The sequence below is a fragment of the Beta vulgaris genome, chromosome 5 (assembly GCF_026745355.1).
Source record: "Beta vulgaris subsp. vulgaris cultivar EL10 chromosome 5, EL10.2, whole genome shotgun sequence".
In the NCBI taxonomy this organism is placed as follows: Eukaryota; Viridiplantae; Streptophyta; class Magnoliopsida; order Caryophyllales; family Amaranthaceae; genus Beta; species Beta vulgaris.
Window position 1 is genome coordinate 31,562,553 of NC_079206.1, and position 9,377 is coordinate 31,571,929.

Sequence of the window (9,377 nt, forward strand, 5' to 3'; positions counted from 1 at the left end):
AGTAGTGGGGTCCTAAGCTAAGCCTTGGCTAAACCTTGGAAATCTTAATGCCATAATGCCTTTCAAATCCTGCTAGCCATTATCCTACTACAATAATTCTTTCTAAGAAGAACGCCCATGTTGTGGCAATTCCACCCACAAGGTAATGGGTTACTCCTACAACACGTCCTTGTACAATGCTCAAGGCTGAGTAGCAGGAGCAACTTTTAATTTATTATGAGCCCAAACGATGGATTCAATAATTTCTTGCCAATAACCACGCCCGCTAAATAAAAACATTAAACCAAAAGCCCATACAAAATGAGCACCTGGGAAAAAGAGACCATATGCAGATAATGAAGAACCATAAGACTGGAGTACCTGGGATGCCTGTGCCCATAAAAAAGTCCGCGGTTCCTAATCGAATGGGTAACAAAGCTACTTTTCCACCCACTGCAACAAAATCACCACCCCCAAGTCAAACTGGTGCTTGTTGTTGCACCCGGGGCCGTTGCACTAGGCGCTAAATCATGGGTGTTTTGTATCCATTGAGCGAAGGCGGGTTGTAATTGTATAGTGGTATCTGAAAACATATCTTGTGGACGCCCTAACGCGCTCATGGTATCATTATGAATATACAAACCAAAGCTGTGAAATCCTAAAAATATACATGCCCAGTTGATATGTGATATGATTGCATTGTGATGTCTAAGAACACAATCTAATAGGTCGTTGTATCGAGTAGTTGGATCATAGTCTCTTACCATAAAAATGGCCGCATGCGCAGCAGCACCAACTCTGAGAAATCCACCAATCCACATGTGATGCGTAAACAATGAAAGTCGGGTACCATAGTCAGTAGCTAGATATGGATAAGGGGGCATCGAGTACATATGGTGAGCTACAACAATGGTCAAAGAACCTAACATAGCTAGGTTCAAAGATAATTGAGCATGCCATGACGTTGTTAGGATCTCATATAGGCATTTATGTCCCTGGCCCGTAAATAGACCTTTATGAGCCTCTAAAATATCTTTTAGACCATGACCAATGCCCCAGTTCGTTCTATACATGTGACCCGCTATCAAGAAAAGGATTGCAATAGCTAAATGATGGTGTGCAATATCAGTCAGCCACAAACCCCCAGTTACTGGATCTAATCCTCCACGAAAAGTAAGAAATTCCGCATATTTTGACCAATTCAAAGTAAAAAATGGGGTTGCTCCTTCGGCAAAACTGGGATAAAGTTGAGCCAAAAGATCCCGATTCAATATAAATTCATGAGGAAGCGGTATCTCTTTAGGATCTACCCCAGCATTTAGAAATTGGTTAATCGGTAGCGATACATGAACTTGATGCCCCGCCCAAGAAAGAGACCCAACTCCTAGTAGTCCCGCTAAATGGTGATTTAACATAGATTCCACATCTTGGAACCAAGCCAATTTTGGAGCAGCTTTTTTGTGATAATGGAACCAACCAGCAAAAAGCATTAATGCTGCAAAGACCAATGCACCAATTGCGGTACAATAAAGTTGTAATTCTCTAGTTATTCTGGATGCTAGCCAAATCTTAAAAACCCAGAGGTTATTTGTATTGCTCGGAACCCCCCCCCCCCCCAACATCACCATTCAATATTTCTTGACCCACTATCGGCCAAACTACTTGGGCACTAGGTCCAATGTGAGTAGGATCCCTTAGCCATGCTTCATAATTGGAAAAACGGGCACCGTGGAAATACATACCACTCAGCCAAAGAAAGATGATGGAGAGTTGACCGAAATGGGCACTAAAATTTTTTCGGGTGATCTCTTCCAAATCGCTGGTATGGCTATCGAAATCGTGAGCATCGGCATGTAGGTTCCAGATCCATGTAGTAGTTTCAGGGCCCTTAGCTATTGTTCTTGAAAAATGACCTGGTTTGGCCCATTCCTCAAACGAAGTTTTTACTGGATCCCTATCTACCAAAATTTTTACTTTTGGTTCCGGCGAACGAATAATCATTGAGTCCTCCTCTTTCCGGACAAGACATACAAAGAGACCTGCCAATATTCAAATAATTGGTGAACCTTGGAGAGATATTTAGAATTTGTTTCTTTCACTTCTATCTCCCTCTTTTTTTTAGTTATTTACTAGAGCAATTATGATCTGGAAGTCGAACCAGGGCAAGTGTTCGGATCTATTATGACATACACACGCTACGCTCAACGGACCTTTTTAAAATATTCTAAACGCTTTTTGGTTTTTGGATTAAGGGAAAAACGATTTTTTTATGCAACTTAGACTATTCTCATCTCCATTAGAAGATATTAGATAGAGCTACTTAATGTTTTACATAGAATATTTTAATTATTCTGGATTCTATTCAAAAATACTCGAGTCAAAATATTAAAAATCACACGAAGAATTGTTAGTCATTACTAAGAAACATCTCAGTATTTAGTCCTTCGAAGCTTTTTTGATGTTTTATTAGTATTTTATTTTAGAATAATGAATAATATTTCTATGTATAGAAATATTATTCATTATTCTTTATTCTTTATTTATTAAGATTTTTTTTAATTATTATATATTAGAATTCGATTTTCTTTTAAAAAAAGAAAAAAAAAATGTTATTTTTGATCTGAAAAGGGATATAAAGAAATTCTTTGATTGGTTCTTTCTCGAAGAATGATTCCATTCTATTTGACTAATAATTCTAACAAATAACAAAAAAATTAGAAATAATAAGAATTATTATTGTTTTATTCGAACCGCCCCGTGATCTTCAACCAATTATGCGCTTCAATATAATTCCCAGGAGTAAGCGTTATAGCCTGTTTCCAATACTCAGCGGCTTGATCGAACCAAGCCTCCGCAATTTCAGAATCTCCCTGTTGAATGGTCTGTTCTCCTCGGTCGGAATAGGAATAAGCGGGTCAATTCCTTCCCTTAGAACCGTACTTGAGAGTTTCCTACCTCATACGGCTCCGCAGTCAATTCATTTGGTGCCCTATTAAAGTGAATGAGATTTCTTATACATCTATATCCCACTGTTCAGAGTAACCAAAAGAGGTTAATCACATGAGTTTCAAACTTTCATTTTGATTTAATTAAGAATCAGTTTCAGGTTTATCTTTTCTCCCACCTGCAGAAGAATAAAGCATAGGTATTTACTCTTATCCGGCGTCTTTTCGGCAAGGTAACTATCTCGGTTTCATATCGAAATTTATATAGAATCTTTGAAAAAGGCTTTCCTTCATAAGTAAGAAAGAAAAGACTCACTATCTTTGGGATTTGATCCTACACCGCTGCTCAATACCTTGGTCTTAGTGGATCGACTCTATTACATAAGTTAATTCCTAACTTTTATTTATCTTATATATACATAAGTAAGCGGTTCTTATTCTTTTCTTAATGTATTGGCCCAAAACCTCATTAATTGATCTTTGCAGTGCTTCCTCTCTATCAATTAGATCTTTTTTTATCCATAAACATAGAAAAAGTATCTAGGCATATTTTGACTTCTATTAATATGAAGTTTCTTTCTTTGCTACAGCTCAAAGAAATCATCGTTTTGGACGATGCATTTGTAGCGAGCCTTTTTTTTAGTATTTACTAGAAAAAATTTTCTTCCTTTTTCTTTCTATAGCGGAGATAGCCGCACGTAATGACAGATCACTGCCATATTATTAAAAGCTTGCGGTAAGAATGGGGTTCGCTCTAGTGCCCTAAAATAATATTCTAAAGCTTTTGTATGTTCTCCATTACTTGTGTGAATAAGGCCTATATTATAGAGTATATAACTTCGATCGTAGGGATCGAATTCTAGTCGCATAGCTTCATAATAATTTTGTAAAGCTTCCGCATAATTTCCTTCGGATTGAGCTGACATCCGTTACGGTCGTTATTCGATTAAAAGAATCTCCGTTCCAGAACCGTACATGAAATTTTCACCTCATACGGCTCCTCCCTTAAATATACACAATGAGAATTAAAAATACATGGAATAATAAAAAAGGATTAAAACATTCTCATTATGAACTGAGCGTGCCTAGTGTTTTTACAAAAAAACTCTAGCCAACCTTCTTGCGCAAGAGATTTTACTAGAATCAAGTGTCTTGATACTAAATAAAAACGATAACTCAAACAATTCCTTTGTCCTCAACGCCTCCTAATTTTCAGGAAATAGTCACTTCAACAGTCTTCGATGGTTATACGGGTATCCAAAGTACGAACGAGGTGGATATTTGTTGTCCAAACCATTCTTGTTAGTCCCAATCCAGGTAAGAAAAGAAATGGAATAGGTAAGTAATTTTTAACAAAGTTTTCGTGTTGTCGATTGCTAGGTGTAGTGCTTCTTCCCCTATGCCACCTATTGGTACTATATTACTAGGAAGTAGGATTGACCTGTAATACAAAACACAAAGGTGTAACCTTTCGCTCAATACTAAAATCGATAACTGAAGCATAGTATCCGAGGTTGCATCAATCGGGGATACACGAGAGAAGGAATTGTTCTATTTCTAAACTTCACCTTCAACAAGCGTATGTTTATTTATATAATATGTAATATGGAAATGGAATAAGAAATTTTTTTCTTTCTATCCCGAATCGTGTGCCTTTCTCATAAAACTAGGAGCAGTAAAAGGAAACTAAATAATAAAAAAATCATATCACACTATCACTGTAATAAGTAAATGCCTCTTTTTCTCCTGAAGTTGTCGGAATTATTCGTAATAAGATATTGGCCACAATTGAAAAGGTCTTATCAATAAAATTTCCATTTATCCGCGATCTAGGCATAGGCATCAATCCATTCTAAAATTCTTCTCATTACCCCTTGTGGGAAAACGATTACACAAACAAAGGATTTGTACAGTACGAAATAATATAAAAACAGATTCATTTACAAACATAAAAATTGCAATAAAGAGCCAAATTTTCTACTACTACTTATACTGCTATTTATCCCAATTATTGCAAATACCCAAACAAATTGCTCCTTTTTAAGAATCAATAAGAAATAGTGGAATCCCATTCGAATGCATACAAATGAAATGTAGTAGTATAGGAGCTATTCCGATTTCATCGAAGCGTAATCTGAACTAGAGTAATGGCTCGCTATTTCTTCGGTTTCTGAGTAATAATCGTTGTGTAGGAGAGATGGTCGAGTGGTTCAAGGCGTAGCATTGGAACTGTTATGTAGGCTTTTGTTTACCGAGGGTTCGAATCCCTCTCTTTCCGTACTTTCACCTAATTTAATTCGCCAACATTCCTAACTGTAACAAATCAAACAACATAAAATCCTATTATTAGAACATAAGAGTTGGATCCTTCTTTTATTTTGATATATATTTATTCTATTTCGAATTGCCGCGGTACATAAAATACTGGAACGAATGGACAAAGAGTGAAAATCTTTCTGCCAATATAGGATACATGATATACGGTAAAATCTGGATCAAACCTCAGTTTTTGACTTTGGCGAAAGAAAGGGACCCAATTGTCCGAACTCTTTGCTTTGTATTTTATTTAGGGCTAAGTCTGACGAGAATAATATTCTACCACTAGCAATTCATTTATTTTCAAACCGACCCACTTACTATCTATTATTTGATTGACTAATCCTTTATATGGGAATGGGTTAAGAGTCAAATGTTTGGGCAATTCCTCACGGGTGGATGAATCAAGAGAATTTTGAATTAGAGATCGGGATTTTTGTTCATCCTTCGCCATAATAGTATCTTGGGATTTGCAACGATAACTTGGTATATCTACTATACGACCGTTAACTAAAATATGTCTATGGTTAGCTAATTGGCGGGCTCCAGGAATAGTCGGAGCCATACCCAATCGAAAAAGGATGTTATCCAAACGCATTTCAAGTAATTGTAGTAAAACCTGACCGGTTGACCCTTTGGCTTTTCTGGCGATACGAAGGTATTTAAGTAATTGGCGTTCTGTAATACCATAATGAAAACGCAATTTTTGTTTTTCTTCTAGACGAATACGATATTGAGATCTTTTCTCGGAACGCGATTTGTTTCTAAGATCACTTCCCGCTCTAGGCCTTTTATTGGTTAGTCCAGGTAAAGCCCCTAAACGGCGTATTTTTTTTGAAACGAGGCCCTCGGTAACGCGACATAAAGACTCCTTTCTTTATTTATTTTATTTCTATTTATATATATATATATATATATATATATTCCATATTTACAAAAAAACCTAAATTAAAACTGAACTAAATGATAAATGAAACGAAATCCCCTAAAGTATTGTATTCCAATGAATAGGAAAATTAATTGTATATCCATCATATACGAACCTTTTTATATATTATATATTTGTATTAAAATATGCTAAGTAAAATAAATAAAAGCGTTTTTTCCTGATTTGTTCTGCCGAGACTGAACCCTTTTCCTTTTATTCCTAGTTGTAAGTTTCTATGACATAATAGATCGTTTTCAAGAAGGGAAAGACACCCTTGTTCTATTCTTTGTTCTTCGATTTCAAAAAAAAATACATATAATAAAAAAAAAAGATTGAACAAAGAAAAATGGAGAAAACCTGGCTATCGGAATCGAACCGATGACCATCGCATTACAAATGCTATGCTCTAAGCTCTGAGCTAAGCGGGCTCCCAGAAACTGTACATGCTCTGGAATTTAATGAACTATATTTTAGTTTAGGCTTATTCATTTTTATCCTTGTATGATATAAATTTCTAATAAATAGAAATATTGAATTTGGTTTATTTCTTTCTATGTATATTCTATTTTGCGCCTAGAACAATTAGATTCTATTTAAATTCGATTTATAAATTTATACGAAATTATATTTCTCGTTTTAGTAGAGCTATGAATTTTCAAATTCATTTCAAATCGAAATTCAAAACAAATTTCATTTTGACAATTTTTTTTAAGCTATTTTTTAGAGTTAATAGTTATAAGGATCTGCTTTAAGAAAATCGAAAATAAAAGTAAAATTAAAGAAAAAATTTAGAATCGATGAACTCCGGATCATAATAACATAATAAGATATTCTTAGGCTTTTATTCATAGACTATGATGAAAAACAAAGAATCGATCCTTTGAGTATTCAAAATTGCATGGGAAAAAAAAATGGGGAGGAGGATATATATGGTATATATCCATCTATATTGAATTGGAGCTACAGAAATGATAGAATCATTTCTGATTAGACCAAAGCAACTGAAGATATAGACTTCCGATAGAGATTAAAGAAGATATACAAAAAATGAAATAGGAGGAAACATTTGATAGTAATCCATATCAAATCTAATGAATTCGATGGTTCCGGCAGAAGTGAAAGAATAACGGGGAAGGACATCACACTAAGATCCTAATCTTAAAACAAAACACAAAAGGGGATATGGCGAAATCGGTAGACGCTACGGACTTGATTGGCTTGAGCCTTAGTATGGAGACCTACTAAGTGAAAACTTTCAAATTCAGAGAAACCCTGGAATTAATAAAAATGGGCAATCCTGAGCCAACTCCTTTTTTCAAAAGCAAAAAAAGAAGGATTCCGAAAACAAGAATAAAAAAAAAGGATAGGTGCAGAGACTCAAAGGAAGCTGTTCTAACAAATAGGGTTGACTGTACTGTGTTGTTCTAAGAATTCTTCCGTCGAACCTCCATCCAAAATGGGTGAAGAATATACTATATGAAATTCTCTCTAAATTCAAATTTAGAATATGAAATGACAAATATATATTATATGAATAGGAAAAAATGGAAGAATTTTTGTGAAACGATTTCAAGTTGAAAAACGAATCAAATATTGACTCCATAGTCTGATAGATCGTTGGAAGAACTGATTAATCGGACGGGAATAAAGATAGAGTCCCATTTTGCATGTCAATACTGACAACAATGAAATTTATAGTAAGAGGAAAATTCGTCGACTTTAAAAATCGTGAGGGTTCAAGTCCTTCTATCCCCAAAATGCTTTTTACTCTCTAACTAGTTATCTTTTTTTTCATTAACGGTTTGAACGCAGTTATACCCCTCATTTTTTTCTTTTCAAAATGGATCTGAACGAAAATGTTTTTCTCTTATCTCAAGTAAACGTACAAATGAATATCTTTGAGAAAGGAGTCCTCAATTGAGTGATTCACAATTCATATCATATTATTACTCGTACTAAAATTATAGAAAAATTTGGAAAACCCAAGGGATTCCGGTACCTCGATAAGACTTTAGTAGTACTTTTCATCCTTTTCTTTTAATTGACATAGACCAGAGTTATCAACTAAAATGAGAAGATAATGCACCAGAAAGATGAATGGATGGTCGGGATAGCTCAGTTGGTAGAGCAGAGGACTGAAAATCCTCGTGTCACCAGTTCAAATCTGGTTCCTGGCACATGCTTTTTTGAATGGATTGATATACATATTCATTAATAGCCGAGATCATGCCCCATACATAAAGTATTTAACTAGTTATCACGCGATATACCCCTTCTATTTTATAGATAGATGGGTAGAAAGTTTATAAAATTAAAATAACGAAAAAGAATTTGATTCTATTTTCTATTTTTTGATTTGTTCATATTGTGTCTACTCTCAGGCAAAATGCATATTAATACTTTATACATACATATTCCAAATATTCCAAAAGTTTAAATTAGTTAGTTGAAACACTCAAATAATAATAGAGTCTCGAATACTTAAAGGATGAAAATAGAGAAGATTTCTCTCAGATATAGTGAAAATAGAATCAGATTCCCTTTGATATCTATTTCTTCATTTCCTAATACATTATATGACTTTCTGGAACCGTCTAAGTAAGTAATTGATGGATATGTGGTACAAAGTTCATAATACAGAATTTTTGAGTTCATTCTATCGGTTCTTAGCTCATTCAAAAGAAAACTTGTTAGAATCTCAATGAATTCTGAATTTGTTTTTTTTTCTCTATCCATAATAGAATACCGGTGGGACATCAATTATTCTCTTTGATCTAGAAAAGAACATATAACATATATATAGTCTATAGTCTTTAGATATCTGATGTCATAGAAGTGAAAATAAGTTTCTTATGATTCATTAAGCATCTTGTATTTCATAAAAATTGGGGACAATATAATCCTTACGTAAGGGCCAGCCTATCCAACTTTCGGGCATTAAAATACGTTTCAGGCGTGGATGATTATCATACGAGATTCCCAACATATCGTAAGATTCCCCCTTGGAACAAATACTTTTATGCATACCTCTTCCGGTTGATTTACACCGCACTCTATTCTCGTAAGATGATACACACTAGCTAAGAGCCCGCCTAGTGCTACATCATAAGCACATTGAGAACGTAAATAATTGTAACCATATACATATAAAATAACAGCAATGGAATGCCAATCTTCAGGCTTTATTTGTAAAGTCTCTATTCCTTGGT

The 9,377-nt window shown here is 34.7% G+C and overlaps 1 non-coding gene and 2 pseudogenes across 1 annotated transcript; 1 reads left to right on the plus strand and 2 right to left on the minus strand.

Moving 5' to 3' along the window:
- LOC130591500 (photosystem I P700 chlorophyll a apoprotein A2-like) overlaps nucleotides 1–54 on the minus strand; it is a 2,200-nt pseudogene extending 2,146 nt beyond the window's left edge.
- A 126-nt stretch (nucleotides 55–180) lies between these two features.
- Nucleotides 181–2,170, minus strand: LOC130591388 (photosystem I P700 chlorophyll a apoprotein A1-like; annotated as a pseudogene).
- Nucleotides 2,171–8,272: 6,102 nt separating this feature from the next.
- TRNAF-GAA (transfer RNA phenylalanine (anticodon GAA)) lies at nucleotides 8,273–8,345 on the plus strand. Its single transcript has one exon. It is a non-coding gene; the product is annotated as a tRNA-Phe (tRNA).
- Nucleotides 8,346–9,377: the final 1,032 nt, after the last annotated feature.